Below are 27,971 nucleotides of genomic sequence, written 5' to 3'. Positions count from 1 at the left end.
ATTTGTTCCAGGTTTGGTGATAATGCCCAACTGTAGTGCATCAGCTAATGTATAAGAATGTTTATTTTCATAGAGCATAGAACAGTGCAGCCTAGGAACAGGCCATTTGGCCCACAATGTTGTGCCAAACCAGCTAAAAATTAAGTCAAAAACACCCGAACGCTAATCCCTCCTACCTCTGCAATGTCTCCATCTTCCTCACATTCTTCTGATTATCTGAATGTCTCTTAGAAGCCCCTAATGTATTTGCTTCTACCACCATTCCAGGCATCGATCACGCTTTGAGTAAAAAAACTTAACCCTCACATTTCCTTTGAACCTACTCCCTCTCACCTTCAATGCATGCCCTCTGGTATTAGACATTTCTGCCCTAGGAAACAGATGCACATTTTCGACTCTATCTATGCCTTTCATAATCTTATAAACATCTATCAGAACTCCCCTCAGCCTCCACTGCTACAAAGAAAACAACCCAAGTTTTTCCAACCTCACATAGAGGGATCAGAAGTGCAGAGAGAAGTGCAGTTTCAAGTTCCTGGGTGTCAAAATCTCTGAGGATCTAACCTGGTCCCAACATATCAATGTAGTTATAAAGAATACAAGATAGCAGCTACGCTTCAGTCTGAAGATATTTGGATGTCAACAAGTACACTCAAAAACTTCTATAGCTGTACCGTGGAGAGCATTCTGATGGGCTGCATCACTGTCTGGTATGGGGGAGCTACTGAACAGGACTGAAAGAAGCTGCAGAAGGTTGTAAATCTAGTCAGCTCCATCTTGGATACTAGCCTACAAAGTACCCAGGACATCTTCAAGGACTGGTGTCTCAGAAAGGCAGCGTCCATTATTAAGGACCTCCAGCACCAGGCCATGCCCCTTTCTCACAGTTACCATCAGGCAGGAGATACAGAAGCCTGAAAGCACACACTCAGCGATTCAGGAACAGCTTCTTCCCCTCTGCCATCCGATTCCTAAATGGACAATCGAACCCTTGGATACTACCTCACTTTCTTTTAATATATAGTATATCTGTTTTTTCATGTTTTTAATCTATTCAATATACATATACTGAAATTGAGTTACTTACTTATTATTTTTTTAATTTGTTCTTTTCTTCTATATTATGTATTGCATTGAAATGCTGCTGCTAAGTTAACAAATTTCACATCACATACCAATGATAATAAACCTGATTCTGATTCTGATAGCACATGCCTCTACACCAGGCAGCATCCCAGTAAACCTTTCCTGCACCCTTCCCAAAGCCACAACATTGTTTCCCATAGTGGGATGACCAGGATTGTATACAATACTCCAGATTTTATGAACTTGCAACGTTAGCTCTTGACTTTTGAACTCAATGCCTCAACTAATAAAAGCAAACATTCCATAAGCCTTTTTAACCATCCTATCGATCTGTGAAGCCACTTTCAAGGACCGATGAAATTGGTCATCTACACTATCCACATCTCCACCAATCTAGGGATCATCCGCAAACTTACCAACCCACCCACCTACATTTTCATCCAGGTCATTTATATATGTGACCCTCAGGCTTGGCCAGCACGTGCTCGTCTAGGGGAAGACAACTTCTGGCCCCGCCAAACTGAGAAATCTGGTTTGTGTGGATGCTGTGTGATGTGTTGCCCGGTTACAAATCCGCACTGCAAAATACCAGACAGTACACCATGTGCAATTAACTGATAGAACTTTATAAATCTTAATCTGATTATAGGGTTAGTAAAGAAAATAAAAAGGAAAAGTGCCCACTTTAAGAGAAAAGTCAAAAGTGCATGATGGAGCTCACAAATACAGCCATTCATCAATCATCAACCTCCTCCGAACGTTGCTGACCTTCGGACCCTCACTCCTGGTCCACTCTGTCCGGTGGTCTACCAGCTCTCCCCACACGCGTCTTCCTTCTTCTCCTCTCGCCGACCAAAGACCACAAAAACCTCTCTTCCAGACTCACAAGAAAGAACAACAGCATTCCAAACCCTGTTGTCTCTAGTCATAACCCAAACATTGCTGCTACAGAGAAACCATTACATTATCAGTGAAACCTTACAGCATGTTACACAGCAGTGAAACCTTACAGTGTGTTACATATACATCACAAACGGCAGAGATCCCTGTGGAAGACCACTAATTACAGACCTCCAGTCACTTCAACCACTACCCTCTGCCTTTTATGCACGAGCCAGTTCTGAAACAGCCAATTCACTGCAACCCTTTTCAGAGCTTATGGTAGTATCGAAAATTCCTCTACAATGAATCCCAATTGGGTTTTGTTTCAAAGATGTGTGGAATTATCATACCAGAAAACTTACTTTCCATAACTTTTGTCTATTGTCACAGAAAGACTGAGGAGTACAAAACATATGCCCCAGTATCAAAGCAGATTTATTCCCTCTACAGATATTTCATTTTAATCTGTAAGTGCAAGTTCACCTGGGCTTTCAAACCATATCTTGAATTGGTTTTGTGGATTTTCTACAGTACTGAAAGTCTAGACATCAAACCAGTAATGAAATGAGGTGTGGATTTCAGGATTATTTGATTTCATAAGTTTTTCAAGTATTTTTCTTTGTTTCTTTTATTCACAAATTTTGGATCTGAACAATTTTTTTCAGAATATTCTGAACTCTTCTAAAGACTGTTGAGGAGTAACAGGAACCCATGCTTGTGGTCCATGATTTTCCATCAATTAATTAATATACTGAATTCTCCATTTGTACCCTGAAGGCACATAACTCTCTGACTGGAACAATAAGCCATAAAATTACTGAACAGAGAAGAAAGATTTTTTCCCTGAATGATAGTCACAAAAAAGTAAGAAAACAGTAGTCGGTGAAATAAATATGAACATAAAAAAATATGAGTGGGAGTAAGTCACTTAATTCCTCAAGTCTGCTCTGCCATCCAACATGATCATTACTATATATATATCTATTGAGCAAAACATTTCAAAGATTTACTACCCTCTAAAAAGAAGTTTCTGTGCATCTCAGTTTCAATTCATCCTTAAATCCCCTTACTGTGTAGCTATGTCAACTTCTTTGTGACTCTCCCATTAGTGGAAATATCTCAACATCTGCCCTGGATTTTATATGCTTGAACAAGGTCATCATTTTTCTGAACTCCAAGAATACCAACATGCTGTGCCTAGCATCTCGTCACAGAACAACTCTTTCATCCCAGGAATTAACCTGGGGAATTTTCTTTGCTCAGCCTCCAATGCTACTATATCCTTATTTAAGCAATGGGACTAAAACTGTGCACAATATTCCAAGAGTGGCCTCAACAATACCCTCTACAACTGTGCCAAAACCTTATGATTCTCAAATTCCAACCTCTTTGCAATAAAGGCCAACAAACACAATGTCTACCTTCTGACCTACTTATTGAATCTGTTGGAAAGTTTTTTGTGATCCATGCATTAGAACACCTTAATCCTTTTCAATTTCACTCAGTTGCAGTCTCTCACCTGTAGCCATACCCCTCTGCAACAAGTATAGCTCTTTGGATAGTGCTGGATGGTCGCCCCATTAGGGCACAGCAGCTCAGCAAGAATGGGTAAAGTCAAGCAGAGTGGGAGTGACAGTCAACTTGATAGTTAGGGGGACAGACAGGAAATACTATGGCCATGAAAGAAAAGCCAGAATGGTGTATTGCCTCCCAGGATTTCCCAGAGCGACCGCAGAAGATTCTCAAGAGAGATGGTGAACAACCAGAGGTCACCAGTGACATAGGTATAAAGGGGAAAGAGATCTTGCGCAGGGAGGACAGGGAGTAAGGAAAAAGCTGAAAAGAACAGGTCCTCTAAGGTAGTAAACTCTGGAATACTCCTAGTGCCACGTTCTAGTCAGGGCAGGAAAAGGATGATGGTAGAGTTGAATGAGTGGCTGAGGGAGTGGTGCAAGGGGCAGAGCTTCAGATTTCTGGATCATTGGGATCTCTTCTGGGGAAGGTATGATCTGTTCAAAAAGGATGGGTTACGCCTGAACCCTAAGGGGACCAATATCTTTGTAGGTAGGTTTGCTAAAGCTATTGGGGAGAGAAACTAAGTTGGCAGGGGGATGAGAACCAGAGTGATAGGGCTGAGGATAGGGCTGTTGGAAAACAAATCAAAGCAGTGTCTAATGAGACTGTGAGGATGAACAGGCAGATGACAGATCAAAAGTCCAGTCAGTGGGATGAATTGAAGTGTTACATAGGGGGGAAATGCAAAAAGTGACACACAGGACTGAAGATGTTACATTTGATTGCATGCAGTATAAGAAATAAGGCAGACGATCTATAGCGCAGTAAGGGTTTGGTAGGTATGACGTTATCGGCATCACTGAGACATGGCCAAAAGAATTTCATTGTTGAGAACCCAACGTCCAAGGATAGAGCTTGTATCAAAAGGATAGGCAGGTAGGCAGAGAGTTGGATGGCTCTGTTGGTAAAAAAATGAAATCAAATCCTTAAAAAGAGGTGACATGAGATCAGAAGATGCAGAATCCTTGTGGGTAAAGTTAAAAAACTGCAAGGGTAAAAAGACCCTGATGGGAGTTATATACAGGCATTCGAACTGTAGTCAGGATTTGGGCTACAAATTACAATGGGAAATAGAAAAAGCATGTAATAAAGGTAATGTTACGATAGCCATGGGGGATTTCAATATGCAAGTAGATTGGGAAATTGAGGTTGGTGTAGAATGCCTATGAGATGGCATTTTAGAGCGGTTTGTAGTTGAGCCCACTAGGGAAAAGCCAATAATGGATTGGGTGTTGTGCAATGAACCAGATTCAATTAGGGAGCTTAAGGTAAAGGAACCCTTGGGAGACAGAGATCTTAATATGATAAAATTCACTTTGTAGTTTGAGAGGAAGAATATAAAGTCAGATGTATCAGTATTATAGTGATACCCCGTTCTCATGTCTTATCTGCATAATCTTTCACACCCTCACTAATCAAGAACCTATCAACCTCTGCCTTAAATGCCTCCATGATTTAGCATCCACATCTGCCGGTGGCAACAAATTCCATGGATTCATGACCCTCTGGCTAATGAAATTCCTCTTCATCTCTGTTCTAAATGGACATCCCATTTTTTGAGGCTGTGCCTGCTGGTCCTAGACTCCCCAACCAAAGGAAACATCCTCTTAACATCCACTTTATCTAGGCCTTTCAACATTTGAAAGATTCCAATGAGATACTCCCTCATTCTTCTAAATTCCAGCGAGTACAAGCTCAAAGCCTTCAATCACTGCTCAAATGATAACCTTTTTATTCCTGTAATACCACGGGCTCATAGCTTGTTAAGCATCCTCCTGTGTGGCACTTTGTCAAAGGCCTTCAGAAAATCCAAGTACATAACATCCACTGACTCTCCTTTGTCTATCCTGCTTGTTATTTCTTTAAAGAATTCCAACAGATTTGTCAGGCAAGACTTTCCTTTCAGGAAACCATGCTGACTTTGGCCTATTTGATCATGTGCTTCCAAGTACCCTGAAACTACATCCATAACAATTGATCAACATCTTCCCAACTACTGTGATCAGGCTAACTGGCCTATAATTTCCTTTCCTCTACCTCGCTCCCTTCTTCAAGAGTGGGGTGACATTTGCAATTTTCCATTCCTCCAGAACCATGTCAGAATCTATTGATTCTTGAAAGATCATTACTAATCATTTCAGCTACCTCTTTCATAACCCTAGGATGTATTCTATCAGGACCAGCTGACTTAATCTAACTTCAGACCTTTCAGTTTTCCAAGCACCATCTCCCTAGTAATAGCAACTGCACCCACTTCTGGCCCTTGACACTCTCAAACTTCCAGGATACTACTAATGTCTTCTAAGGTGAAGGCTGATGCAAAATACTGTTTAAGTTCACCTGACGTTTCCTTATCCCCCATTACTATCACTCCGGTGTCATTTTCCAGTTATCTCATCTCTCTTTTACTCTTTATTTATATGAAATAACTTTTGTTATCAATTTTGATATTACTGACTACCTTATCTTCATATTTCATCTTTTCCCCCTTTATGTTTTTTTTAAATTGCCTTCTGTTGATTTCTTAAAATTTTCCAATCCTCTAACTTCCCACTAATTTTTGTTCTATTATATATCTTCTCTTTTGCTTTTATTTTGGCTTTGATTTCCCTTGTCAGCCACGGTTACATCATTCTGCATTTAGAATACTTCCTCATTTGGCATGTATCTATCCTACTCCTTCTGAATTGCTCCCAGAAACTCCAGCCATTGCTTTTCTGCCGTCATCCCTGTCAACTTTAGTCAGCTCCTCACTCATGCTTCTGTAATACCGATACATCTGACTTTAGCTTCTCCCTCTCAAATTGCAGGGTGAATTCTATCATATTATAATCACTGCTTCCTATCGGTTCCTTTACCTTAAGCTTCCTCATCATATCTGGTTAATTACTTGACACTCAATCCAGAATTACTGATTCCCTGTTGGCTCAACCACAAGCTGCTCCAAAAAGCCATCTTGGAGGCAATTCACAAATTCCATCTTTTGGGATCCAGCATCAACTTGATTTTCCCAATGTATCTATATTCAAATCCCCTGTGACTAACGTAACATTGTTTTTTTGATATTCTTTTTCCTCCTAAAGTTGACGGGGATGACAGCTGAAAAGCAATGGCTGGAGTTTCTGGGAGCAATACAGAAGGTGCAGGATAGATACATCCCAAAGGAGGAATATCTGCTGCTGTAATTTGTAGACCACATCCTGGCTACTGTCTGGAGGCCTCTAAAAACTCTCATCAGGGTTTTCTTACCCTTGCAGTTTCTTAACTCTACCCACAGGGATTCTGCATCTTCCGATCTTGTCACCTCTTTCTAAAGATTTGATTTCATTTTTTACCTGCAAAGCAACTCCTCCTCTGCCTACCTGCCTGTCCTTTGAATAGATTGTGTGTCCTTGGATATTAAGCTCCTAAATACAATCGCCTTTCAGCCATGTCTCCATGATACTCACAATGTCACACCTGCCAACTGCTAACTGTGCTACAAGATCATCTACATTATTTCTTATACTATATGCATTTAAATATACCACCTTCTGTCCTGTATGTCACCCTTTTCAATTTTGTCCCCCTTTTACACTGCAACCCATCCCACAGAATGAAATTTTTCTGTATTTATCTGCTTGTCCTTCCTGACAGTCTCATTCTACCAACATTCCTATACTCAGCCCTATCACTCTGGTTCCCAACCCACTACCAAATTAATTTAAATCCTCCCCAAAAGCTCTGGCAAACCTGCCGCAATGATATTGCACCACATTGAGTCGCAGTCTCTACCTGATAAAGGATCACAAGAATGCCACTAACTGCAGATTACTATCCAATTCACGTGCTATCCTTACTTGGAAATATACTGCCATTCCTTCATTGTTGCTGGGACTAAAACCTGGAACTGTCTCAACTGCACTGTGGAAATTCCTTCACAGAAAACTGCAGCAGTTGAGGGAAGGATGGACAAGAACTGTCAACCTTGCCAGCAGTGATCTACAGATCAAATGATGAACAAGGAAGAGAAAAAATATATAATTGGATATATACACACACACACATATACAGCTCAGAGATACTATGAGGGAAAGCAACAACAGAAGGCAGATTAAATATTACAGATACAAAGAAAGTACAATGCAGGCAAACAATAAGGTGGATTGTGAGGTCAAGAGTCCATTTTAACATATTTTCTTGATATAACTCTTCTTGAAAGTGAATGCATTGTCGATGGCAAACTTTCATCGTTGCAGGCTGATAATTGCTGACTCTACGATGCATCAAACATGTGGGCTGTATGCGAAAAAATCATGAAGGTTTTATTTCCTGAGAATAATTATACTAATCAGTAATTAGAAACTACAAAGGAGTGGTAAAGGAAGTCATGTGAACCACCTTTTTGAATACAAACATTATCTGGGTTATGCATTCCTAAGAACTGTCCATAAAACAATTTTATTCTATTACTCAGAAAGAAACAGTTTCAATGATGGTTGATTAACATTTATTAATGTTTTCCCCTGTGTAATTATAATAACACAGAATCAGAATGTTTCATAGCTAATGGCTAGTTTTGATTGCCTTTGAGTATAAATGGATGTTACATTGTTTAATAAAGTATTTTACAAGTACAATACAAAATTTGCCTGGTCAGTTTCCAAAACAAATCTCTTCAGTAGTCTCACATTATGAACTGCAGCTGTGTTCTTAAAGACAATGTATTCAACACTCCTCTCTGTAACTGGATCTTGGACTCCTTGATGGGAAGATCCCAATCAGTCGAAGTTGGCAGAATCATCTCAAGCACCATCCCAATGAGTACTGGTGCTACCCAGGGCTGTGCACTGCCAGATCCAGCTCAAACTGCATCATCATGTTTGAAACAGTGGTTGGCCTCACCAGCACCCATGCTGGCTCAGCATACAGAACTTGTCCAGTGGTGTGAGAAAAGCAAGCCAAATCTCAACATGGACAAGATAAAACAGATGATTGTGGGCATCATGAAGGCACAGGTCGACCACTCTCTATTGCACGTCAATGGCTCTGCCTTGGAAAGAGTGAAGAATACGAAGTTCCTTGGTGTGCACTCAATGGTTGATCTAATCTGGTCACGCAACACCTTCGCATTAGTAAAGAAGGCATAGAAGTGCCTACACTTTGAGAAGATGGAGGCATTCAAGGCTCCCCACACCCATTCTAAAAACTTCCTACAGGAACATGATTGAGAGTGTCCTGTCTGGCTGCATCATTGTGTGATACAGAAGCCTCAAGGCATCGGACCACAAGACCCTACCAGGACTGTCAGACTGCGTAACATCTTCTTTCCCCATGCTAAGACTAATTAATAACCTGCCACCAGGTTACCAAGGTCTCATCACTAGGACAGCGAGCTGTTTGTTGTACTGTTTACCTGTACTGAACAAGAATTTTGAATTATATTTTATGAACTTATTGGTGGTTTTATGTTTTGATTTTATCTTATGAGTAGTATGTGATATACATATTAAGTTTGCTCTCTTTGTGGTTCAGAGGAATGTTGTTTTATTTGGCTATATATATGTACAGTCAGATGACAATAATCTTCAACCTGAACTTGATTACTTTAGGGAGATTGCAAGTAACCAGTGTTTTGGAAGACTAATTCTCTTTTGAATCAGCTTTTTGAATAGCCCATTCCATAATTCTTGATGATGTTTGCATTTCTATAACTAATATCCCTGTGCTGAAAAATGCTTGAAAAATGTGGGACTTTGGATAAAGTTAAATTTCCAAAAGTGAAGTCTTCCACAACCCAAGCAACCCCTGTAATATACAATATTAATCATGAAATTGTGCAATGAACCAGAATTGATTAGCGAGCTGAAGGTAAAAGAACCCTTAGGGGCAACTGATCATAATATGATCAAATTCACCTTGAAATTTGAGGGGAAGCTAAAATCGGATGTATCAGTATTACAATGGAATAAAGGGAATTACAGAGGCATGACAGAGGAATTGGCCAGAACTGATTGGAAAAGAACACTGGCAAGGATGGTGGCAGAACATTATCAGCTGGAATTTTGGGAAACAATTCAGAAGTCACAGGATATTTACATCTCAAAGAGGAAGAAGTATTCTAAAGGAAAGATGACACAACCTTGGCTAACAAGAGAAGTCAAAGCCAACATAAAAGCCAAAGGGAGGGCATATAATAGAGCAAAAATTAGTGGGAAGTTAGAGGATTGGAAAGCTTTTAAAAACCAACAGAAGGCAATTAAAAAGTTATTAAGAAGGTAAAGATGGATTCGGAAAGTAAGCTAGCCAATAATATCAAAGAGACTACCAAAAGTTTCTTCAGATAGGTTAAGTGTAAAAGAGAGGTGAGAGTCGATTTCAGACCACTGGAACATCATGCTGGAGAGGATTAATGTAGGACAACGAAATAGTGGATGAACTGAATAAGTATTTTACATCAGTCTTCTCTGTGGAAGACACTAGCAGTATGGTGGAAGTTCCAGGTGTTGGGGCATGAACTGTACCATAACTACAGAGAAGGTTCTTGGGAAAATGAAAGGTCTGAAGGTAGATAAGTCAACTGGACCAGATAGTGTACACCCCAGTGTTCTGAAAGAGGTGGCTGAAGAGATCATGGAGACATTACTAATGATCTTTCAAGAATCACTAAATTCTGGAATGGTTCTGGAAGACTGGAAAATTGCAAATGTCACTCCACTCTTCAAGAAGAGAGAGAGGCAGAAAAAAGGAAACAATGGGCCAGTTAGTCTGACCTCAGTGGTTAGGAAGATGTTGGAGTCGATTGTTAAGGATGAGGTCTCAGGGTGCTTGGAGGCACGTGATAAAATAGGACGTAGTAAGCATGCTTTTCTCAAAGGAAAACCTTGAGTAACAGATCTGTTAGAGAAATAACAAGCAGGATAGACAAGGGAAATCGGTCGATGAATTGGACAAGGATTCTCAGAAGGCCTTTAACAAGGTCTCATACATGCCTTTGACAAGGTTCCACACGGAAGGTTATTTAGGAAGGTTCAATCATTAGGTATTAATATTGAAGTAGTAAAATAGATTCAACAGTGGCTGGATGGGAGATGCCAGAGAGTAGTGGTGGATAATTGTTTGTCAGGTTGGAGGCCGGTGACTAGTGGTGTGCCTCAGGGATCTGTACAGGGTCCAATGTTGTTTGTCATATACATGAATGATCTGGATGATGGGGAGGTAAATTGGATTAATAAGAATGCAGATGACACTAAGATAGGTGGTGGTGTGGATAATGAAGTAGGTTTTCAAAGCTTGCAGAGAGATTTAGGCCAATTAGAAGAGTGGACTGAAAGATGGCAGATGGAGTTTAATGCTGATAAGTGTGAGGTGCTACATTTTGGTAGGACTAATCAAAATAGGACATACATGGTAAATGGTAGGGCATTGAGGAATGCAGTAGAACAGAGTGATCTAGGAATAATGGTGCATAGTTCCCTGAAGGTGAAATCTCATGTGGATAGGGTGGTGAAGAAAGCTTTTGGTATGCTGGCCTTTATAAATCAGAGCATTGAGTATAGGAGTTGGGATGTAATGTTAAAATTATACAAGGCATTGGTAAGGCCAAATTTGGAGTATTGTGCACAGTTCTGGTCACCAAATTATAGGAAAGATGTCAACAAAATAGAGAGAGTACAGAGGAGATTTACTAGAATGTTACCTGGGTTTCAGCACCTAAGTTAAAGAGAAGGTTGAACAAGTTAGGTCTTTATTCTTTGGCGCATAGAAGGTTGAGCGGGACTTGATAGAGGTATTTAAAATTATGGGGGGAATAGATAGAGTTGGCGTGGATAGGCTTTTTCCATTGAGAGTAGGGGAGATTCAAACAAGAGGACATTAGTTGAGAGTTAAGGGGCAAAAGTTTAAGGGTAACACAAGGGGGAACTTCTTTACTCAGAGTGCTAGCTGTGTGGAATGAGCTTCCAGTAGAAATGGTAGAGGCAGGTTCGATTTTGTCATTTAAAAAAAATTGGATAGGTATATAGACAGGAAAGGAATGGAGGGTTATGGGCTGAGTGCAGGTAGGTGGGACTAGGTGAGAGTAAGCGTTCGGCACGGACTAGAAGGGCCAAGATGGCCTGTTTCCGTGCTGTAATTGTTATATGGTTTTATGGTTATATGGGCCTGCGTAACAAGCTAGGAGCCCATGGTATTACAGGAAGGATTCTAATGTGGATAAAGCAGTGGCTGATTGGCAGGAGGCAAAGAGTGGGAATAAAGGGAACCTTTTCTGACTAGCTGCCAGGAACTTGTAGTGTTCCACAGGGATCTGTGTTGGGACCAAAAATTTTTATGTTATATGTCAATGATTTGGATGATGGAATTGATGGCTTTGTTGCAAAGTTTGCAGACAATATGAAAACTGGTGGATGGGCAGATAGTTTTGAGGAATTAGAGAGGCTACAGAAGGACTTAGACAAATTAGGAGAATGGGCAAAAAAATGGCAGGTGGAATACAGTGTGGGGAAGTGTATGGTCATGCACTTTGGAAGAAAAAAATTAAAGGGTTGACTATTTTCTAAATGGAGATAAAATACAAAAATCTGAGATTCAAAGGGACTTGGGAGTCCTTGTGCAGAATTTCCTAAAGGAGGAAGACAAATGCAATGTTAGCATTCATTTCAAGAGAATAAGAATATAAAAGCAAGGATGTAATGTTGAAACTTTATAAAGCACTGGTGAGGCTTCACTTGGAGTATTGTGAGCAGGTTTTAGCCCCTTTTCTTAGAAAGGATGTGCTAAAATTGGAGAGGGTTCAAAGGAGGTTCATGAAAATTATTCCAGGATTGAATGGCTTGTCACATTGTCACATTGTATTGTCCCGGTACCGAAGAAACCACAACCAAAGGAGTTGAATGACTTCAGACCTGTTGCCTTGACGTCGCACGTGATGAAGACCATGGAGCAGCTGATAATACAGAATCTGAGGCCACAAACCAGGCACGCCCAGGATCCTCTTCAGTTTGCGTATAAGGAGAAGGTGGGAGTGGAGGATGCTATCACGTATTTGCTGCACAAATCACTCTCTCACCTAGATGGGGTCAGTTGTGCTGTGAGGATTACATTCCTTGACTTCTCTAGTGCCTTTAACACCATCCAGCCCAAGATCTTAAGGCACAAACTAACAGAGATGGGAGTAGACTCTCACATGGTGGATTGGATAGTGGACTACTTGACAGATAGACCTCAGTATGTGCGGTTGGGAGACTGTAGGTCTGACACGGTGGTCAGCAGCACAGGAGCGCCGCAGGGAACCGTACTCTCTCCGGTCCTGTTCACCCTGTACACATCAGACTTCCAATATAACTCGGAGTCCTGCCATGTGCAGAAGTTCGCTGATGACACGGCCATAGTGGGGTGTGTCAGGAATGGACAGGAGGAGGAGTATAGGAAACTGATACAGGACTTTGTGATATGGTGCAACTCAAACTACCTGCGTCTCAATATCACCAAGACCAAGAAGATGGTGGTGGACTTTAGGAGATCTAGGCCTCATATGGAGCCAGTGATCATTAATGGAGAATGTGTGGAGCAGGTTAAGACCTACAAGTATCTGGGAGTACAGTTAGACGAAAAGCTAGACTGGACTGCCAACACAGATGCCTTGTGCAGGAAGGCACAGAGTCGACTGTACTTCCTTAGAAGGTTGGCGTCATTCAATGTCTGTAGTGAGATGCTGAAGATGTTCTATAGGTCAGTTGTGGAGAGCGCCCTCTTCTTTGTGGTGGCGTGTTGGGGAGGAAGCATTAAGAAGAGGGACGCCTCACGTCTTAATAAGCTGGTAAGGAAGGCGGGCTCTGTCGTGGGCAAAGTACTGGAGAGTTTAACATCGGTAGCTGAGCGAAGGGCGCTGAGTAGGCTACGGTCAATTATGGAAAACTCTGAACATCCTCTACATAGCACCATCCAGAGACAGAGAAGCAGTTTCAGCGACAGGTTACTATCGATGCAATGCTCCTCAGACAGGATGAAGAGGTCAATACTCCCCAATGCCATTAGGCTTTACAATTCAACCGCCAGGACTTAAGAACTTTTTAAAAGCTATTATTAATGCTTTTTGAGATAGTGATTTAGATGCATATCATATTTTTTACTGAGTTAAGTATTGTATGTAATTAGTTTTGCAACAACAAGTGTATGGGACATTGGAAAAAAGTTGAATTTCCCCATGGGGATGAATAAAGTATCTATCTATCTATCTATCTATCTATCTATCTATCTATCTATGAAGAACATATGATGGCTCTGGGTCTGTATTCACTATAATTCAGAAGAATGAGGGGTGACCTCATTGAAACCTTTCAAATGGTGAAAGGCCTTGACAGAGTGAATGTGGATAAGATGTTTTCTATAGTGGGCGAATCTAAGACCAGAGGACACAAACTCACAATAGAGGCTATCTTTTTAGAATGGAGATGAGGAAGAATTTCTTTAGCCAGTGTGTGGTGAATCTGTGGAACTCATTGACACAGGCAACTGTGGAAGCAACATCTTTATATTTATTTCAGGCAGAGGTTGATAGATTCTTGATTGGTCATGGTATGAAAGGATACAGGAGAAGGCATGAGATTGGGGCTGAGAGGAAAATTGGATCAGCAATGATGAAATGGTGGAGCAGACTTGATGGGCCAAATGGCTTAATTATGCTCCTGTATCTTATTGTCTTATGGTCTAAAATTTCAAAATTGCCCTTTGGTAGTACAACAAACTTAAATAAACATTATTTTGATATTATTTATTTTTAATTGCTATTGCATGTTTTTATTTATTGTCTTAGTATTGTAAGCACTTTGCTTAGAAATTAATCTGGGCTGATCATACTAAATTAACTATAAGGCAGTAGTACTACTTCAAAAGAACACAGGGCTGCCACATTATATCCAGTTATTGTAACCACCCAGAGTGAAGTTAAAAGCAATTGTTTACCAGTCAGTTTTGGGAAGAATGCAGAAACCTTTGGAGCAAATCCAGTCTGAAACTTCAGCAAATGAGCATATCTCAGCCAATGCACTTCCAACACTGCTGGAGGTTCCTCAGGTAACTTGCAGAAAGTTTGTGAGAGGACCAAGACAGCAATGCTGAAAGAACGCAGCTTGTCAAGAAGCATCTTTAAACGGAGAAACACTTAACTTTCTTTGGCGCATAGACTGGAACTCTTATTCCAGTTTGGGCCAGGGAATTGAAAACTTCCAAAATAGCAAAAGGCATGTGAATTGTCACAGAGGTAAGTAGGAAGGGACTAGATCATGGGGGCAGGATCATTTGCAAGAACTAGGAAGTCCCAAGTTTCTTAAGAGGCTGTTACCACTAGTATACTGATGGACTCCTACAGTGGGTGTCATGGGAGAACATTCATGTCCTGCAGTTTCACAGAAGATAAACCAGGGAAGGTTCAGGCATAAAAGGGAGACACTGCCTGCTGGAGCTGTCATTGACGGAGTGGTCTGAGTCGGAGCAGTAGGGCTTTGGCTCATTCAGGCTTCGGTGAGGTAAGTGGGTAAATGGACTTCATTTTTTCTTCCATTTTTCTGAGGAATAGAGAGCATGTCTGTAGGGTTAGTACTTTGCTCTGGGTGTCAGATGTGGGAATTCTGGGAATCTTCCAGTCTCCCAGATGGCCACATCTGCGCCAGATGTACCAAGATGCAGCTCCTGAGAGACTGTGTTAGGGATCTGGAGCTGCGGCTTGATAACCTACAGCTTATTAGGGAAAGTGAACAGGAGATAGATAGGAGCTATAGGGAGTGACTGTCAGGAAGGGAATGGAAGGGAAGAGCTTACATAATAGAGAGCACCCCGGTGGCCATCCCCCTAGTAATTGTTATCTTGTTTTGGATGCTGTTGAGGGGGGCGACCTGTTAGAGGATGGCCATGGCGATCGGGTCTCTGGAGAGAAGAAGATGAGGAATGCGGTAGTCATAAGGGATTCCATAATGAGGGGAACAGACAGGAGGTTCTGTCAGCCTGATACAGATACTCGCATGGAGTGTTTCTTCCCAGGTACCAGGGTACGGGATGTCTTGGATTGGGTGCAGACTGTTCTGAAGGGAGAGGGTGAACAGCCAGAAGTCTTGGTACACGTTGGTACCAATGACATAGGTAGAAAAAGAGAGGAGGTCCTGTAAAGAGAAGTCATGGAGTTGGGTAGGAAGCTGAAAATCAGGACCTCCAGGGTAGTAATCTCAGGATGGCTGCCTGTGCCACATGCTAATGAGTGCAAGAATAGCATGATCAGGCATAATAGTGCATGGCTGAGAGACTGGTGTAGAGGGCAGGGCTTGGGGTTCCTGGATCATTGGGACCTGTTCTGGGGGAAAGTACAACCTGTACAAAAAAGACGGGTTATACCTGAACCCAAAAGGCTCCAATATCCTAGTGGGCACATTTAATAGAGCTGTTAGGGAGAGTTTAAACTGATTTGGCAGGAGGATGGGAACCGGAGTGATAGGGCTGAGGAAGGGGAAAACAGAAATAAATCAAAGATAGAGAGGAAGGACAGGCAGGAAATGAGGCATAATCACAGCCAGTGGGACGATTTACAACAGAAAGCAACAAATACTGGACTGAAAGTGTTATATTTGAATGCACGCAGCATAAGAAATAAAATGGACACTCTGAAACACAGCTACAGATTGGCAAGTATGACATTGTGCCCATTTCTGAAACTTGGCTAAAGGATGGCTGCCATTGTGAGCTGAATATCCAAGGATATATGGTGTATCAGTAAGATAGGTTAGTAGGCAGAGGGGGTGGTGTGGCCCTATATACAAGTAATATTAATTCATTAGAAAGGGATGACATAGGATCAGAAGGTGTAAAGACTCTAAGGGTTGAGTTAAGAAATGACAAGGGTAAAAGGACCCTAATGGCAGTTGTATACAGGCCTCCAAACAGCAGCCAGGATGTGGATTACAAATTACAGAGGAAATAGAAAAGGTGTGTCAGAAGGGCAATGTCTTTAAAGAATCACTGGATTAGAACCATAGAACATTACATCACAGAAACAGGCCTTTTGGCCCTTCTTGGCTGTGCCAAACCATTTTTTTGCCTACTCCCACTGACATGCACCTGAACCATATCCCTCCATACACCTCTCATCCATGTACCTGTTCAAGTTAGTCTTAAATGTTAAAAGTGAGCCTGCATTTACCACTTCATCTGGCAGCTGATTCCACACTCCCACCACTCTCTGTGAAGAAGCCCCCCCACCCAAAGTTCCCTTTAAACTTTTCCCCCTTCACCCTTAACCCATGTCCTCTGGTTTTTTTCTCCCCTGGCCTCAGTGGAAAAAGCCTGCTTGTATTCACGCTATCTATACCCATCATAATTTTATATACCTTTATCAAATCTCCCCTCATTCTTCTATGCTCCAAGGAATAAAGTCCTAACCTATTCAACCTTTCTCTGTAATTCAGTTTCTCAAGTCCCGGCAACATTCTTGTAAACCTTCTCAGCATTCTTTCAACCTTATTAATATCCTTCCTATAATTTGGTGACCAAAACTGCACACAGTACTCCAAATTCGGCCTCACCAATGCCTTATACAACCTCACCATAACATTCCAGCTCTTATACTCAATACTTTGATTTATAAAGGCCAATGTACTAAAAGCTCTCTTTATGACCCTATCTACCTGAGACGCCACTTTTAGGGAATTTTGTATCTGTATTCCCAGATCCCCCTGTCTACTGCACTCCTCAGTGCCCTACCATTTACCTTGTATGTTCTACCTTGGTTTGTCCTTCCAAAGTGCAATACTTCACACTTGTCTGTATTAAACTCCATCTGCCATTTTCAGCCCATTTTCCCAGCTGGTCCAAATCCCTCTGCAAGCTTTGAAAACCTTCCTCACTGTCCACTACACTTCCAATCTTTGTATCATCAGCAAATTTGCTGATCCAATTTACCACATTATCATCCAGATCATTGTTATAGATGACAAATAACAATGGACCCAGCACTGATCCCTGTGGCACACCACTAGTCACAGGCCTCCACTCAGAGAAGCAATCCTCCACTACCACTCTCTGGCTTCTCCCATTGAGCCAATGTCTAATCCAATTTGCTACCTCACCATGTATACCTAGTGACTGAATCTTCCTAACTAACCTCCCATGCGGGACCTTGTCAAAGGCCTTATGGAAGTCCATGTAGACAACATCCACTGCCTTCCCTTCATCCACTTTCCTGGTAACCTCCTTGAAAAACTCTAATAGATTTGTTAAGCATGACCTACCATGCACAAAGCCACGCTGACTCTCCCTAATAAGTCCCTGTCTATCCAACTACTCGTAGATCCTATCTCTTAGTACTCCTTCCAATAATTTACCTACTACCGACGTCAAACTTACTGGCTTACAATTTCCCGGATTACTTTTAGAGCCTTTTTTAAACAACGGAACAACATAAGCTATCCTCCAGTTCTCATTCTGGAATTGGGATTCTGGAATTGTTCCAGAGGACTGGAAAATTACAAATGTCACTCCACTCTAAGAAAGGGGAGAGGCAGAAGAAAGGGAATTTAGCCCGATTTCAGTGGTTGGAAAGATTTTGGAGTCCATTGTTAAGGATGAGGCTTCAGGGTACTAGGAGACATATGACAAACTAGGCCAAAGTCAGCATGGTTTCCTAAGCAGAAATCTTGCTGACAAATCTGTGGAAATTCATTAGGAAAGTAACAGGCAGGATAGACAAAGAAGATTTGGTGGATATTGTTCACTTGGATTTTCAGAAAGGCTTTGATAAGGTGCCACACATGAGGATGCTTAACAATAGCCCATAGTATTACAGGAAAGATATTAGCATGGATAGAAGATAGGCTGACTGGTAGGAGGCAAAGAGTGGGAGTAAAGAGGGGCTGTTCTGGTTGGCTGCCAGTGGGTAGTGGTCCACAGGGGCTGGTTTTGGGACTGCTTCCTTTCATGTTATATGCCAATGATTTGGATGATGAAATTGATAGCTTCATGACCAAGTATGTGGATGATACAAAGATACCTGGAGGTGAAGGCAGTGTTGAGGAAGCAGGGAGTCTGCAGTTGGACTTTGACAGGTTGGGATAATGGGCAAAGAAATGGCAGATGGAATATACTGTAGTGAAGTGTATGGTTGTGCACTTTGATAGAAGGAATAAGGTGTAGATTACTTTCTAAGTGTGGAGAAAATTCAAAAATCATAGGTGCAAAGTGATTTGGGAGTGCTTGTGCAAGATTCCCTACAGGTTAACTTGTAGGTTGTATCAGTGATAAGGAAGACAAATGCATTGTTGTGTTCTATTTCTCTCAAAATGAATACTAAAAACAAGGATGTAATGCTGAGGGTACTTAAGGTATTGGTCAGACCACACTTGGAGTACCAAGTATATTTATTATCAAAGTATGTATACTATATACAACTAACATATACAAAATGCTGGAGGTCCTCAGTAGGCCAGGTGAGAGAGATACAGGGCTGGAGAAAGGGGAATCTAATAGGAGAGGACAGAAGGCCATGGAAGAAGGAAAATGGACAAGGGAGTCATGTAGGGACCGATTCCTGCAGAAAACAGAAAGTCCGGAGGAGTTGTGGGGGGAGGGAAAGATGTGCTTGGTGGTGGGATTCCATTGGAGATGGCAGAAATTACGGAGAATAATGTATTGGACACAGAGGCTGGTGGAATGGTAGGTGAGGACAAGAGGAACCCTATCCATAGTGGGGAGGTGGGGTGGTGGGAGGATGAGGTGAGGGCAGACATGCACAAAATGGAAGAGATGTGGTTGAGGGCAGAGTTGGTGGTGAAGGAAGGGAAGCCCCTTTTTTTGAAGAAGAGGGACATCTCCTTTGTTCCTGCCTGTCCAGATAGATCCATTGTTTCAGCTTGTTCCTGGCCCACTGAACTCATATCTGCAAACCTCGATTCAGTTTTATCAGCCCCCATCCCCGGTTCCGTCCCTTCCTACCTACATCCGTGACACTTCATACACTCCTCATCTTTACAATGATTTCAAGTTCCCTGACCCTGAGCATCTTGTTTTCACCATGGATGTCCAGCCCCTATAAACCACCAAGCCCCACCAGGAAGTCCTCAAAGCTCTGATTGCTTTCTGGACAGCAGACCCAACGTGTTCCCCTCCACCACCACTCTCTTCCATCTAACAGAATGTCCTCACTCTCAATAACTTCTCCTTTGGCTCCTCCCGCTTCCTTCCTTCAAACAAAAGGGTACTCGTACAAGTCCCAGCTATGCCCACCATATATTGGCTAAGTGAAACAGTCGAGGCTCCAAGGCTACACTAGTATCACTCCCCCACTATTCGTATGCAACATCGATGACTGCATTGATGCTGCTTCCTCCACCTATGCTGAGTTTGTCAACTTCTTCAATATTGCCTAGATGTCCACCTTGTGCTCAAACTTCTCCTGGTCCATTTCTAACACCTCTCTCCCCTTTCTCGATCTCTCTCTCTCTCTCTCTCTCCCCATCTCTGGAGACAGCTTATCTACTGATTTCTATTATAAATCCACTGATTCTCACAGCTACCTGGATTGTACCTCTTTCCACCCTGTTACTTGAACAAAACGCCATCCCCTTCTCTCAATTCCTCCATCTCCACTGCATCTGCTCTCAGGATGAGGCTTTTTCATTCCAGAATGAAGGAGATATCCTCCTCCTTCAAAGAATGGGGCTTCCCTTCCACCACCATCAATGCTGCCCACATTATGGTTCACACTTCCTTCTTCTGGGAAGTTGTGAACAGTTTTGGGCCCTTTATCAGAGAAAAGAAATGCTGGTATTGGAAACGGCCCAGAGGAGGCCCACAAGAATGATTATGGGAATGAAAGGATTAATGTATGAGGAGCGTTTGATGGCTCTAGGCCAGTACTCACTGAAGTTTAGAAGAATGAGAGGGATCTTATTGAACCAACTGAATATTGAAAGGCCTAGATAGAGTGGATATGGAGAGGATGTTTCCTTTAGTGGGGTGAATCTATGACTAGGGGGTAGAGTCTCAGAATAGAGGATTCTCCCTTTAGAACAGAGATGAGGAGGAATTTCTTGAGCCAGAGAGTGGTGAATTTGTGGATTTCATTACTATGGAGGCCAAGTCATTAAGTATATTTAAAGCGGAGGTTAATGGGTTTTAGGTTAGTCAGGACATCAAAGGTTTCAGAGAGAATGCAGGAGAATGACTTTGAGGGGGATAATAAATTACCCATGGTGAAGCATACTTGATGGGCCAAATGACCCAATTCTTCTCCAGTGTCATATTGTCTTGTAAGTTGTAAAGGGTCCTTCAAAGTGAGTCTGTAGGTCATAAAATCAGTTCAGAGTAGTGTACGTGAAGTTATGCATACCGATACAGGAGCTTGATGGTTGTAGGGTGATAACTACACCTGAACCTGGTGGTGTGGGACCTAAGGCTTCTGTACCTCCTGCCTGATTGTAGTCTGGATGATGGAGACCTTTGAAAGAAAGAGATAAAGATTAGAATTATTTGTCACACATACAATGAAATGGTTCATTTTGCATCAATGACGACAGTCTGAGGATTGTACTGGGGCAACCTGCAATCATGCTCCCTGTGCTAACAGAGTATACCCACAAATTACCATATACCTCTGGAATGTGGGAAGAAACTGTAACATCAGGAGAAGGTCTACGCAGTCACAGGGAGAACATATAAACTTGTTACAGACGGTGACAGGAATTGAACTCAGACTCTGTAAAGCGATTGCACCAGCTGATACACTATCATCCCACCTCTCCCCTGCTCCCATCCAGCCCCTTTCCACTGATGATGGTTGCTGATCTCTTGCGGCTGTGCTCCACGTAAATGTATTCAGTGGTGAGAAGGGCCAGTGATGGACTGGGCTGTGTCCACCACTTTCTGCAGCCCTTTTCCATACTAGGTCATGATGCAACCAGTCTCCACTGTGCATCTATAGAAGTTTGTCAAAGTTTTTCGTGATAATATCAAATCTATGCAAACTTCTAAGAGAGCAGAGGCATTGTCATGTCTTCTTTGTGATGACACTTACATGCTGGTCGCAAGACAGATCCTCTGATATGTCATCTGCTATTACCCATTGCTTTCTTCAGTCTTCCTCACTGCAATTATGCTCCTCACGTCCAAGAAACTTCCCAATGAATTGGGGAAATCAGAGCATCCACTGATTAAAAGGTAACCCCAACTTTGGTCAATGAATTGCAGAATATAGTTGACACTTGAATATGCACAGATTTAGTGGTTGAGCTCCAAGACGTTTTTTACTTTTTTATTAAAAAGTATGGAAAAAGTCTTCACAGTCAACATCTGCGAAACAGATTCCTGTGCCTACCTGACTGACAACAAAGCCCATAAATAAAAACAGACAACTTCCCATCATCTTGGAAGCCAACTCCCAGAAAGGCATACATTGATAATTAACAGCACCATTGCCTTCAGTACCTCAGCAGAGTTATGAGGAAAATAAAAGTTGAAAATCTTGTAGCAATCACCAACATAAAGAGCAAGGCAATGGAAAAAAGTAATAAGACTATCGGCAGCTAAATTGACAGGTTTCAAGTCTATTCCCAGTCTATTCCCATTTTATTTAGTATGTCCTGTACCTAATAATCTGGACCTGATGAAGGGTCTTGGCCCTAAATGTCGACAGTTTATTCATTTCCATAAATGCTGTCTGCCGAGTTCCTCCAGAATTTTGCATGTGAGATAATGGAAATCTGCCAATGACATGAAAATAGATGGGAGGGAGCATTGCAATGAGAATATCTAGACTCTGCAAAAGGATGGAGAAAGGTTGAATGAGTGAGTCAAAATATGGTAACTTGAGTTTAATGTTGGAAAATGCGAGATCATGCACTTCAGTAAGAGGAAGCTAGAGGCAGACTGTTATATAAAAGGAGCCAGTCTGCAGATGAACAAAGTATACAAGGATCTAAATGTTCTTGTGCACAGATTGCAAAACGTTTACAGGCAGGTGCAGCAAATAGTGAGGGAAGTAAGTGGCATATTGGCTGTTACTGCAATTTAGAAGGTTGCTTAGAAAGTGGAAAACGTAGAAAGAGAAAGGTATGATTACAATTACACTGGATATTGATGAGGCCGTATCTGGAGTATGTACAGTTTTAGACTTTAGTATGCACAATACTTAGTACTTCTGTACGTGCAGTTTCAGTTTTAGTCCTCTTATCTAAGAAAGTACATACTGGTATCGGCAGTAGTCCAAAAGAGTTTCACTGGGCTGATTCCTGGAAATGAGAGTATTCTCCTATCACAAGTGGCTGAAGAAAGAAAATCCACATACAATGTATATCTTCATGTGAGGCTTAACATGCAAGAAGTATTTGATGCCTCTGGGCCTGTGCAGAAAGATGAGGAGGGGATCTCTCTGTACTCCACCTTCCTCCATTCATGGACTATGAAGCTAATGAGACTGTTTTTAGCCTGGTTCACAGGAATCTGCCCAAAGGTGTTGATACTTGACAGCTGCACTGAGAATTCGCCTGTCTTGAAGGCCTCATACACAGAAGGATTTTTCTCTGGGAGGTTCACCATCTGAGCAAAGTAAGAGGACAGGTACCTGGCATAATTCATCTTATCATAGGCAAAGCACCATGGGCTCATGGTTCTTATAGCACGGAGGTACAACTCCCAGTTCCCCTCATGAGAGGCGCGCAGAAGCTCAAGTACTACATTCTCTACCATGTCAACGTATGATATTCAGAATGCGGATAGCTCTCCATTGTTGTGACAGAGGTGTTCCAGAAAGTCTGTCCACAGAGTTATCAGCTCAGCTAAGAGTGGACTTTGCAGCAGATTGTTCAACTTCTGTTGGTTCAAGTCACCGGCCATGTCGTTCACATGGTCTAAGAATGATTTGATCATCCCACTCCTCTCTGGAATGTTGTCCTCAACCCACGATGTGAACTCTGCCCGTGTGAGTCTCATCAGTGTTTCATAGATGTTCTTGTGGACTCTGACATCACAATTGTATTGTTTATCATCAAGGACTCCATTGATGGACCCCTCTGCGACAATTCCAGCATCTATGCATACGTCCTTTAGACCAGTAACCTGAAATCACTTTCCTAGGATGGCTAAGACATTACATATGGTATGGAATGTCCCCATCCTAAGAATGCTGGAGAAGTGCTCTTTGTGCTTCCAGGCAATTTCAGTGGCATTCAGTGGCATAGAGTACTTGATCCATGACTACCACAATTCTGTATCAGTAATCAGTGTCATTTACCATTCCTGGCTCATGCATCATGGCATCTTCGTCTGCCTCCTCTCGACTCCATGTCTCTGGTGGCTTTGGTACTATTATCATGTGGCATGGGTCTCATGGCTGAAAAGAGACTGGGGTATTTGATGGATTTCTTGTTTTTAGCATAGAACAAAAGGCACACTGATTAGACAGAAGTAACAGTCTGTTACATGATCCTTCTGCTTTTGCCATATTATTGGGACAGCAAATGGCATTGACTTCTGAGCATCTCTGAGCCAAGCTCCAAGATCTGACCTCAGTGGTTGGGAAGATGTTAGACTCAATTGTTAAGGATGAGGTGATGGAGTACTTGGTGACACAGGACAAGATAGTACAAAGGCAGTATGGTTTCCTTCAGGGAATCTCTTGCCTGATGAACCTGTTGGAATTCTTTGAGGAGATTACAAGTAGGATAGATAAAGGGGATGGAGAGGATGTTGTATATTTGGACTTTCAGAAGACCTTTGACAAGGTGTCACACATGAGGCTGCTTACCAAGTTATGAGCCCATGGCATTACAGGAAAGTTACCAACATGGTTAGAGCATTGGCTGATTGGTAGGAGGCAGCAAATAGGAATAAAAAGATCCTTTTCTGGTTGGTTGCCAGTAACTAGTGGTGTTCTGCAGGGGTCAGTATTGGGACCACTTCTATTTATGCTGTATATAAATGATTTAGATGATGGAATTTGTTGCCAAGCTTGCAGATGATACAGAGATTGGTGGAGAGGCAGGTAGCGTTGAGGAAACAGGTAGGATGCAGGAGGACTTGGACAGATTGGGAGAAGAAGCAAGAAAGTGGCAAATGAAATACAATGTTGGAAAATGCATGGTCATTCATAGAAACATAGAAAACCTACAGTACAATACAGGCCCTTCAGCCCACAAAGTAGTGCCAAGCATGTCCCTACCTTAGAAATTACTAAGCTTACCCATGCCCTCTATTTTTCTAAGCTCCATGTACCTATCCAAAAGTCACTTAAAAGACCCTATCGTATCCGTCACCACCACCGTTGCTGGCATCCTATTCCATGCACTCACCACTCTCTGAGTAAAAAACTTACCCCTGACTTCTCCTCTGTACCTACTCCCCAGCATCTTAAACCTGTGTCCTCTTGTGGAAACAATTTCAGCCCTGGGAAAAAGCCTCTGACTATCCACACTATCAATGTCTCTCATCACCTTATACACCTCTATCAGGTCACCTCTCATCCTCCGTCGAGCCAAGGAGAAAAGGCCGAGTTCACTCAACCAATTCTCATAAGGCATGCTCCCTTTGGTAGCAGAAATAAATGTAGGGACTATTTTCTAAATGGGGATAAAATCCAGGAATCTGAGATGCAGAGGGACTTGGGAGTCCTTGTGCAAGACACCCTGAAGGTCACCTTGCAGGTTGAGTTGGTGGTGATGCAGGCAAATGCCATGTCAGCATTCATTGCAAGATGTCTAGAATATAACACCAAGGATTTGATGCTGAGGTTTTATAAGGCACTCACCTTGAGTATTGTGGACTGTTTTGGGCCCCTCATCTTAGAAAAAATATGCTGGCATTGGAGAGGTTCCAGGGGAGGTCCACAAGGATGATTCCAGGAATGAAAAGGTTATCATACGAAGAACATTTGGCTCTGGGTCTGTACTCGCTGGAATTCAGAAGGATGGGGGAGGTCTCATTGAAACCTTTCGAATGTTGAAAGGCCTACACAGAGTAGATATGGAAAGGATGTTTCCCATGGTGGGAAGAGTCTAGGAGAAGGCGGCACAGCCTCGAGATAGAGGGGTGCCCTTTCAAAACAGAGATGTGGAGAAATTTCTTTAGCCAAAGGGTGATGAATTTGTGAAATTTGTTGCCACTTCGTTGAGTGTATTTAAGGCAGAGATTGATAGGTTCTTGATTGGACATGGCATCAAAGGTTACGGGGAGAAGGCTGGGAACTGGGGTTGAAGATAGAAAAAAAGGATCAGCTGATTGAATGGCACAGCGGATTCAATGGTCCAGATGGCTCCTATTCTGCTCCTATGTCTTATGGTCTAAGATTGACAGTGCATGTTGTGCAAAAAAATGTGAGGATCCTAGGCTTTGTCTTGGTCGCCAATTTTACACCCAAAGTAGAGCTCATAGGCTTTCTTAATAAGGAGTCAATCTCAGTCTTTGGTATTTCAGTGTATACTGCCTATCTATACAAGATAGAAAACTTTTCAGCTTACATTGTAGGCAACATTTTAATTGACTTGAATTATGAATTGAAATAACAAATACAGACAATTTCAAAAAAATGGTGCATGATAGAGAAATTTCATAGTGATTTTCATGATCAGCACCCCAAAATCCATTAGATACACCCAAAAGTATTCAGGAAGCAAAATATTTATTGCCCAATGTAAACAGGTCAGCTTGCATGCTGAACTCCAGAATCCTAAAACATATAATCTGAGCTATGTCACCAGAAGAGATTCCCATATGGACAACAGAGGTGATTAAGGATGTTTTAAAGTCTCCCTTCAAAAGTATATCCCCAATTTGTAGGTATCCCTATCCATGACCATTCCAAATAGAGATGGAGCATTCTCCTGTCCATTGTCAGAGCACTCAGAAGCCATGTGTAAATGCAAAGAGACACAGCTTCCTAAACTAATCACCAATTGTCCTGTCATCTACGTCCTAGACTTCCTCTGGCAGAGCCCATTTCCCACAGTGCCCTCACCTGCAAAACCACAGAAATCCGATAGAAGCAAGTCATCCTCTACTAGGGAAGGCTCAAGAAAGAAGTGGAAAATTCTCACAAAATTCACACGCAGCTGACACAATTAAAACTCTCCAAAAGAAATCAAAACCTATTCTTGGTATCAGAAATATCTACATTTGGAAGCTGTAGAATGGTCTAATTATAATCAGTCCTACAAAAACGATTTTCACTCCCAGCTTAATACACAGTTTCACTCTGTTAATTAAAAAGATATAAACAGGAGTTTAGACGAACCAAACTGATTCGCAGTTTTTTTTCCATACATTGTCAAAGCGATACTAATGATTTTCTGCAGAGTTTGAGTAAGTGGGTGGTCGGCGGTGATGGAGGCGCTCGACCAACTTTTCTCCCCCTCTTCCAGCTGATAGTGAACGCTCTCAACTCAACAGCAGCCTGCAGCTCACTTCATTTCTCACATGAGTGCCCTTCTTTAGCCTCTTTTCTCTTCCGCACTTTATATCGGCTTCATTACACGACCGATTCATTTGTAATGTAAATTCAGAAACTTAGGGAAGTTTTCCTTCGCCCTTGTCTGAAAGGATACTGAAAAGGTATTCAATACGTATTAACACAAATCAGTGGTAACAGTAAAGCAAATCTCCTTAGCAACATAATCTTGATTGCAAAAGGAGAGCCGAGTGTCACGGCGAGAGCATTTGAGATCCAACAGGCCACATGGAATGGGCATTTATCTGTGAGAATGCCACACAATACCTAGCAGGCAGACAGACTATGAAAAATTCAAAATTAACTCACAGAATTGTTACTCTTTTTCACACGTTAGACAATCGGTTACATTAAATCGATCGTGCAACTTTTCTTCTCAGCCGCATTACGCCACACCCCAGTTAACCGAGAGCTAGGCCACTAATGAATAATGCTGCCGCGGTTTCTCTCCTGACGGCTGGCTGTATGATTTCCAACAGGGTCACCCCCAAAGACCGTCATCGAAAGGGCAAAACCTCCTAAAGCTTTTAAAAACAAACGTTCACTTTACTTTTTAATAACAACGCGTAGTCGAAATTCAATTATGTCACTGCTTTGTTCGTGTTTTCTTTGGAATATTTCAACATTTCCTTATACACCAAAGTGCTTTATCAGATATAGGTTAGCGGTAATAAATATTTCTCGTATCCCAAATTTGTATTCTCAAAACACTGCATTTGTGGAAGAATACTACTTTAATTAAGCTTGCAATTTTTACATTTCTCATAATTAGTGAAACATATTCCGGGAAGATCGATTGAAAGCCTGACTATATTTTGCTTCTGAAAGAATGGATAAGGAAAAAGTTCTAGTACACATACTTTATTTAAAGAAAAGAGTATTCTACCTAAGGTGTGATTACTTTGTTTCCTATCTATAAAATAGGCTGACGATAAAATACACTGTTTGCAATTGTCCAATTACAAGCTCCACA

The 27,971-nt window shown here is 41.8% G+C and overlaps 1 long non-coding RNA gene across 1 annotated transcript in view; it reads right to left on the bottom strand.

Annotated features, from left to right (window-relative positions):
• The window catches only part of LOC140737499 (uncharacterized), a 72,653-nt gene extending 44,949 nt beyond the window's left edge, over window positions 1-27,704 (bottom strand). Inside the window, exon 1 of the long non-coding RNA XR_012101174.1 lies at window positions 27,308-27,704. This is a non-coding gene — a long non-coding RNA (uncharacterized lncRNA). The remainder of the gene's footprint in view (window positions 1-27,307) is intronic.
• Window positions 27,705-27,971: the final 267 nt, after the last annotated feature.

This window comes from Hemitrygon akajei, chromosome 13 (assembly GCF_048418815.1).
Source record: "Hemitrygon akajei chromosome 13, sHemAka1.3, whole genome shotgun sequence".
Taxonomy (NCBI): domain Eukaryota; kingdom Metazoa; phylum Chordata; class Chondrichthyes; order Myliobatiformes; family Dasyatidae; genus Hemitrygon; species Hemitrygon akajei.
Note: the sequence above shows the minus strand (reverse complement) of the source record. Positions and strands in the feature narration are given on the sequence as shown.